Genomic DNA, 8,487 nt, shown 5'->3' with positions numbered 1-8,487 from the left:
TCACTCTGCCTGGCTCAGCCTCTCTGTTCCACCCAACAGAGCAGTGCTGGGACAGAACCTCTCCCACCTGGGAGCTGGCTTCCAGCTCCTCCAGCCACTGAGTCAGCTGCTCAGAGAGCTGAACAAACACTTGGGCTGCTACATTCCTGATAAGGCTCTTTTTTATTCTGCAAAACAATGTCACACTTCTTATCTGACACAAATCCGCAGTGTTGCTCCTGTAGCTCTCCAAAGCAGCGATTTAACCCCAGACACGTTGCTGTGAACTTGGGTAATTATAGCTGCAGCTGCCTCCAGCTCTGCCAGGGCTGTGGGTGTTACAGGTGCTCTGTCTCAGCAAGGTGAGCAGGATTAGAGACATCACCCTCCCAGGAGATGGTGGCTCAGTCCTGGAATATAAATCAGCCTCTTCTCCAGGTGGATGTGTCACTTTGCTGACCCCCAGAGCGTCCTGCAGTGCTTTACAGCAGCTCCCCTTGACTAAGCAAGGCATTAGTGATGGCAGCTGGGCTTTGTGGTGTGCCCTTTCATGGCCAAGTGGTTTTTGTGTGTGGTTTCCAGGTGTCACACCAAGCCTGACCAGCACCACCAGCAGAGCCTGCAGTGCTGAGGCTCAGGGTGGCTGCTCCTGCCTCTCCCCTGCTCTCAGCAGAATTTGAGCCTGAAAGCACAGGTGAAACCCTTCCCACCCTGTCCATTCCCTGTAGAGCCAGGCCAGGTAAGGAAAGGCCAGGTGACCAGCTCAGAAGTGCCAGCTTGAGGACAGCCTGGGGAGATGCTGCCCTGCCTGGATGCTTGCTGGGCTTAGGGAGCCTTCCTGAAGGGCACACCTGACAGTGAGGAGCATCCTGGCACTTCCCAGGAGATCAGAGTGCTCCTCCACGAGGTGGGAACAACCTTTGTGCTGTTTGTCCCCAGCTGTCCCCAATGCCTGAGGCCACAATCACCGTGGACAAGTTACCTGGGCTGGGCACAGCGGGGACAGGGAGCAGATTGACACCGTGGTCCTTGGGGTGACCCTCAGGGACAGTGACATCTGCAGGGACATCACTTGGGTCACAGCTTGAGACCCTTGAGTGGGGCCACCCTGGCTCTGCCCAGAGTCCCAAGGCCACCTGGGGCTGGTGGGGACAGCAGGGGACATGGCCAGGCTGGCAGGAAGGACAGAATGACGCCACAGTGACATTTGCAGCCTGATCCCAGGAACCTTCTCAAATCCTGACACATCCCATCGCCACCGTCTGGTGGCAGACCTCGCTGCTGGAGAGAAAACCTGGGAAACCCACATCCCCTGGGCTGTGGGAGAGAAATGGGAATTTCCCAGGGTCGAGGACAAAAGGATGTGTAAGGAGCATCAGCATTGTGCACAGGGCTGGGACAAATTTCAGGTCTGATCTCTGCATGTCTAATGGAAGAGAAGCCTCCCCACACAGGCTGTTCCACTGCAGCAGGGACAGGCTCAGATGCACGCTGAGGGAGGCACGCAGATCCCAGCATAATTAGCCACAAAATAGACTTTTCAGTATCACACAATGACAAAAGGGGGAGAAAAAAAAAAAAAAAAAAAAAAAAGCTCTGCGTGCTGATAATTCCTCAGCGCGCCTTGGTGACAAGGAACTGGGACAGACCTGAGCTTCCACTGAGCCAGAGGAAAAGGTATTTTTAAAAAGCAGATTATCTGGTTAAACAGAGGGCAGGGGGCTGAGCCAGGAGATAATGGGGGTGTCTGTGACAGCTTTATTAGGAAGTGCCTAACGTCGGAGTGATTTCACAGAGGCTTTCAGAGCAGAGGCTGACTCTGAGAGCTGGATCCCCACCAGGGAGCCTTGGCTGCACTGTCACACGAGCTCAGATGGCTCCAGCTCTGTGCTCAGGGGACAATGGGAGAGGCAGGGATGTGCTGGAGGGTCCTGCTGGTCCTCCTGGGGCACCACCCGAGGGTGGCAATGGGCAGGTGCTGGATCCATGAGCCACCATCAGTAGGAGTAGCTCTATTAATCCACAAGAGGGGAATGCTCAGGAACACGGGGAATGTCATTGACTCCACCATCAGGACTGGCAGTCCTGGTCCAAACACTCCCAGGTTTAGCAGGGGTAGGATACAACCCTTCCTTGGCCTTGCAGCTGGCCCTCAGGACACGCTCCCCTCCCTTTTTGGGGTTTCCTTGTTGCTTCTGTCTCATTCCTTGCTGTGTCGTGTTCCCATGTGATGCAAAGACCCCTCAAAGCTGGCATCCCACCCGAGCAGCTGACCCCAGCCAAGGACAGTCCTCAAGGGTGCTGGCACTGCCCAGGCTCCCCAGGGAATGGGCACAGCCCCAAGGCTGCCAGAGCTCCAGGAGAATTCAGACAACGCTCTCAGACAAGGGTGGGATTGTTTGGGTTTTCATGCAGGGCCAGGATTTAGACCCAGTGACCTTTCTGGGTCCTTCCCACCTCAGAATATTCCATGATCCTATGATTCTCATCACATCTTCAGCACCTTTCTGCATCGAGGGCCTGCAGAGAGTTACTGTGTCCAGCTCCCAGGGTCCTGCTGCCCTCCTGGCAGCACAGCCTGTCTCACACAGACACCTCCTGGCACTGACCCCTGTAGAGCTGAGCCCCAGAGCTTTGGGAATGCACAGAATACATGGATGGGATGGGTGCATGGGGATGGGGCACAGCATTTCCTTCTCCAGACTCCTCTGCCAGGACAGGGTGCTGCCAGTCTGGCAGCAGGGTGTCACCAGGCTGCTCTAGCAGGATGCTCACCACTGAGAAACCCAGGCTGTGATCACCCCGTTCCCAGGGACCAGCCAACAATGCAGGGTACCAGAGAAAAACAAGGCTTTGCTGGCGTGACTCCCGGCCTGGGTCTCTGGGAGCAGCTGTAACTGGAACAGGGGCACTTGAACCTGTCTCTAATCCCAGATTTTACATGAGCTGAACAGGTCCTGCCACTTGCCTGGGGCTTCCCGTGGGATTGACAGCCGCTGCCGTGCTGCCCGGGTGCCCTGGCCAGCCAGAGCTGCCCCGAGTGGCTCCCACCATCCGGGCCAGGGCTTCCCTGGGAGACAAGGGCAAGCTGGGCTGCTGGGACTGGCCCTGAACATGCCCAGCCCCGGCTCTGTCCACAGGCATCAGACAGAGGATGGAAATCCAGGTCCTGGGGAACAAAAGGCTGCGGCGCCTCTGCCCCCAAAGCCGCCAGCTCAGCGTGAGAGGATCCCCAGGGCCCAGCGATGAAGCTGTCTCTGACAAGGGGAGCTAAAGATGCAAGAGGCAGCATGAAATCACGGGTGACAACCATAACAGGCAGCTCCAGACGTGAGAGGGGGAGCAGGAGCTGGGCTGCATCCACCCGGGAGGCGCAGCCGCCTTTGTGGCCAGCGCTGCAGGTGCCATTGCACAGGAGGGGAGTGTCACTGCCTGGTGACACTGTCCTGTCTCACAGGGACTGGGAATTGTCCCAATCCTGGGCACCATTCCAGCTGCTGGATCCTGCTGTCCAGTGCTGCAGCCCTGGATGAAATGTATTTAACGCAGAGGGGATGGCAGCACCCAGAGTGCTTCACCTTCGCTGGGCTGCCAGCCTGAGTGCCCAGCTAGGACAGAAAACACTGGCTCATTTCCTTGTGAAGGTATTTCTGTTCCATTATCAGTTTAACCCACAATGCCTGAGCCCATCCTGTCAGACCCCAGAGCTGTGGAACAATCTGTCTGTGCTGGGATGTTCTCTGTGCTGAGATGTTCCCTGTGCTGGGATGTTCTCTGTGGTGCTGGGATGTTCCCTGTGCTGGGATGTTCTCTGTGCTGGGATGTTCCCTGTGCTGGGATGTTCTCTGTGCTGAGATGTTCTCTGTGCTGGGATGTTCCCTGTGCTGGGATGTTCCCTCTGCTGGGATGTTCCCTGTGCTGGGATGTTCTCTCTGCTGAGATGTTCCCTGTGCTGGGATGTTCCCTGTGCTGGGATGTTCTCTGTGCTGGGATGTTCCCAGTGCTGGGATGTTCCCTGTGCTGGGATGTTCCCTGTGCTGGGATGTTCCCTGTGCTGGGATGTTCCCAGTGCTGGGATGTTCCCTGTGCTGGGATTTCTCTGTGCTGGGATGTTCCCTGTGCTGGGATGTTCCCTGTGCTGGGATGTTCCCTGTGCTGGGATGTTCTCTGTGCTGAGATGTTCCCTGTGCTGAGATGTTCCCTGTGCTGGGATGTTCTCTGTGCTGGGATGTTCCCTGTGCTGGGATGTTCTCTGTGCTGGGATGTTCCCTGTGCTGGGATGTTCCCTGTGCTGGGATGTTCTCTGTGCTGGGATGTTCTCTGTGGTGCTGGGATGTTCCCAGTGCTGGGATGTTCCCTGTGCTGGGATGTTCCCTATGCTGACGTGTTCCCTGTGCTGGGATGTTCTCTGTGCTGAGATGTTCCCTGTGCTGGGATGTTCCCTGTGCTGGGATGTTCTCTGTGGTGCTGGGATGTTCTCTCTGCTGGGATGTTCTCTGTGCTGGGATGTTCCCTGTGCTGGGATGTTCCCTGTGCTGGGATGTTCTCTGTGCTGGGATGTTCTCTCTGCTGGGATGTTCCCTGTGCTGGGATGTTCCCTGTGCTGGAATGTTCTCTGTGGTGCTGGGATGTTCTCTGTGCTGGGATGTTCCCTGTGCTGGGATGTTCTCTGTGGTGCTGGGATGTTCTCTGTGCTGGGATGTTCTCTATGCTGGGATGTTCTCTGTGCTGGGATGTTCTCTGTGCTGGGATGTTCCCTGTGCTGGGATGTTCCCTGTGCTGGGATGTTCTCTGTGCTGGGATGTTCTCTCTGCTGGGATGTTCTCTGTGCTGGGATGTTCCCTGTGCTGGGATGTTCCCTGTGCTGGGATGTTCCCTGTGCTGAGATGTTCCCTGTGCTGGGATGTTCTCTGTGGTGCTGGGATGTTCCCTGTGCTGGGATGTTCCCTGTGCTGGGATGTTCTCTGTACTGGGATGTTCCCTGTGCTGAGATGTTCTCTCTGCTGGGATGTTCTCTGTGGTGCTGGGATGTTCTCTGTACTGGGATGTTCCCTGTGCTGGGATGTTCTCTCTGCTGGGATGTTCTCTGTGCTGGGATGTTCCCTCTGCTGGGATGTTCCCTGTGGTGCTGGGATGTTCCCTGTGCTGGGATGTTCCCTGTGCTGGGATGTTCCCTGTGCTGGGATGTTCTCTGTGCTGGGATGTTCTCTGTGCTGGGATGTTCCCTGTGCTGAGATGTTCCCTGTGCTCTCTGTTGTGCCAGGGATGCTCCCATCACCTCCTCCCACCACCAGCTCCACATTTCCCCTTTGTATGCCTCTGCACAAGGGCAGCAGAATTTAGCCACCCTCTCTTTCAACTTTTCCCCTCTCTCCTTTCCCCCAGTCTGTAACAAATCAGTGAAAAGAGGGAAGAGAAGAGGCTCCAATGACAGATGGAGCTGGCACTATCATCTCTCTTAACTGTCACGGAGAAAATCACACGGCAGCCACTGAAATTCAAATTAGAGTTTTGCTGAAGCTGCTAAAACTCATCAAAAGATATCTTTGAAGTCCACTGGCAGGCTGGCCATTTCTTTTAAATTAGTCCCTGTTGAAAATGAAATTGCAGGGAGTTGGTGTATTAGCATATTGGAGTGAGAGAGACAGCATAATGCTGCCTTTCCAGGGAGCAGAGGCAGTTTGCTCCTGCACAAAGCCCACATTCCAGCCGGGCTCTCACTGCATTAGTTGAAATGAGAGAGTCGTTTCCAAGCTCCCATTAAGGGGCAGGGCTGGAGCTCACAGGGAAGGTGGCAAAGACAGGTCGGTGCTGTCCCCGTGTCCCTGCCCTCGGAGCCAGGTCCCTGCCACAGCCACACAAATGAGGAGCTGCCTCGTTAGAGGAGCCAAATTGATGCCCAGGGGAGAGGAACCCCTCCAGTCCCAGCCCAGGGAAGGCTGGTGTGGTGTTCAGGATGTGCAGCTCATCACAGCCCTCTGGGGGGATGCAGAGCCAGGCTCAGTCCCACAAAAGCAGGGACAGTCCCCTCCCCAGGCTTCTTCCACATTGTGCTTTATTCCAGCACCTTCCAGACGGACTGGAGTCAGCATCCTGCTGTGCCAGAGGTAGCTGAGCCCCAAGGAAGGGCCCTGGAGAGCCCCAGACCACCCTTGGAGAGCTTCAGCAGCACCAGCAGGAGCTCCAGGCAGATTTCCTCTGAAAATCCAGCCCTGAAAAAAGGATCAGTCCCAGCAGAGGCTTCTCCTCCCCTGAACCCCAGGTGCTTTGCATCCCTAAGGTGCCTGTCAGAGGTGAGAGCAGGCATTCACAGCCCTGCTGAGCCAGTGGTGGGACTCCCCCGAGGCACTGGAAACCAGTGGATTCAGCAGGATGGGGGGCAGTGACCCCAAGAACAGCTGCAGAATCTCCCATTAGCAGATTTTTTTTCAACGCAGACAAAATTGGTCTGTCAACCTGCTCCAGCTCAGTCCAACCAGGATTTGCCCAGAAATACTGATTTTTTAGGATGGGTACCAGCCTCCTGCCCATCTCCCAGGTCCTCCCCTCTCCTGGGAGGCCAAGCACAGCATTCCAACCCTTCAGGAGGTACCAGCCACTGCTCCTTCTTTTCCCAGCTCCACCAGCCCAGGACACAGAGTTTCCTTTCCTGCCCTGAATCTCTGAGCAGAGGTTTCCCAATCAGCCCCAATCCTTAGGCAGACAGCTGCTGTTGGATAGAGCTGTTTCTTTCATCCCTGATGTGATGGGATTTACAGTGGCACCAGTCACACTCTGGTGTCTTGACACAGAGTGTCTTGGAGCCAAGAGCTATCGGTGGCAGATTTCACAGGGCTCGGAGAGGGGTTGGGAGCAGGTCAGGGGTGGAGAGCGTGGCCAATTCCCCCCTGAACTGCAGGAGACAGAGCAGAACTCGCCCCAGAGCATGTAACCTGTGACATTTTCCTGAGCTAATGCAAATTGCAGCAGCCCAGGCAGAGGAGCTCCTGCCTTCACCAGCACACTCGGCACAGGCTGAGCAGAGGCTTTTGCTGAGGGTTTTGTCAGAAAGGTCACACAGTCCAGGGCTGAGCCTGTCCTCCAAATTGTTCACTCCTTACTGTGATTTTCCCTGGATTTCTGACAAAGCAGCACAAGGAGGCACAGATCCAATCTAGCAAATACACCATCAGAGTGCACAGTGAGAAGGATTTTCTCCACCACCCTGGCTAGTTCATGGCATTTAACTGCGTTTCCCAGCCTGGAGTGGGCTGAACAGCAGTGTTGGATGGGCTGGGGACCCTCTGAAGGTCATGATGTGGTACAGCTCAGCATCCCAACATCCCAGGCAGGAGCAGCAAGCAGGGAAGGCAGTGCCAGGGTTCTGAGTGTGTGCTTCTGACACACAGCCCCAAATTCCCTGCTTGGGAGGAGGATTGAAGCAGCAACTGCAGCTTGGCCAAGGCCACCAATCTCCAGCTGGGAAGGAAAAGCAGTGCCCAGGGACCACTGGGAACATCCACCATTGCTTCTCATCATATCATGGAATCATGGAATGTCCTGAGCTGGAAGGGACCCCCAAAGACCTTCAAAATCCAACCCCTGGCCCTGCACAGACACCCCAACAACCCCACCCTGTGCCTGGGGGTGTTGTCCAAACCCTCCTGGAGCAGCCTCAGGGCTGTGCCCATTCCCTGGGGAGCCTGGGCAGTGTCTGCACCCTCAGGGGGAAGAACCTTTCCTGAAATCCAGCCTGAGCACCCCAAGCTTTGATAAGCAGGTGGTTCACAACTGGTGGGATCCCATCCTGGCCAGCTCCTGCAGGGTGTGCCCAGGCAGGGACACCTTTCACTGTCCCAGGTTGCTCCAAGCCCCATCCAGCCTGGCCTTGGGCACTTCCAGGGATCCAGGGGCAGCCACAGCTTCTCTGGACACCCTGTGCTGGTGCCTCATCACCCTCACAGCCAGGAATTCCTTCCCAATATCTATTCTAAATCTCCCCTCTTTCAATTTAAGGCCATTGTGAGAGGAAGGAGCCACATTTTCTGGAAGGATGGATGGTAGGAGAAGCTCAGTCTGTGCTGGGCTGAGGGAACCACTCTCTCTTCTTTCTGCTGGGGTTTGGCATTTTGTCTGCATGGGGACAGTTGGGTGTGGGTGATGGATGGCCTCACAGCGAGCTTCCAGAGCTGCGTGTTCTTTGTGCTGGATCCCTGTAATGAGGTCTGACAGCACTCTCAGGTCTGCTCTCCTGCTCAGCATTATCTTAATGAGGGGGCAGATGAAAAAGAAAACTATTTATATATATGTATATGTTCTCATTCAAGAGATAAACAACACCCAAAGCTGAGTGAGCAGAGTTTGGAGAGGCTGGAGCAGGGTTTGGAAACTCTGGTGCTGAACATCCCAGCTCTTCTCACTGGAACTGGGTCACTGTTCTCCTTCCAGAAACAGAAACAGCATCTGCAAAGAGCCCAGGCCCAGCAAACACCACACTCCCCAAATTCTTCATCATGATTGTTTCAGTCA

Source organism: Poecile atricapillus, chromosome 22 (assembly GCF_030490865.1).
Source record: "Poecile atricapillus isolate bPoeAtr1 chromosome 22, bPoeAtr1.hap1, whole genome shotgun sequence".
Taxonomy (NCBI): domain Eukaryota; kingdom Metazoa; phylum Chordata; class Aves; order Passeriformes; family Paridae; genus Poecile; species Poecile atricapillus.
The sequence above is the reverse complement of the archived record's forward strand: the minus strand, read 5'-3'. Positions refer to the sequence as shown.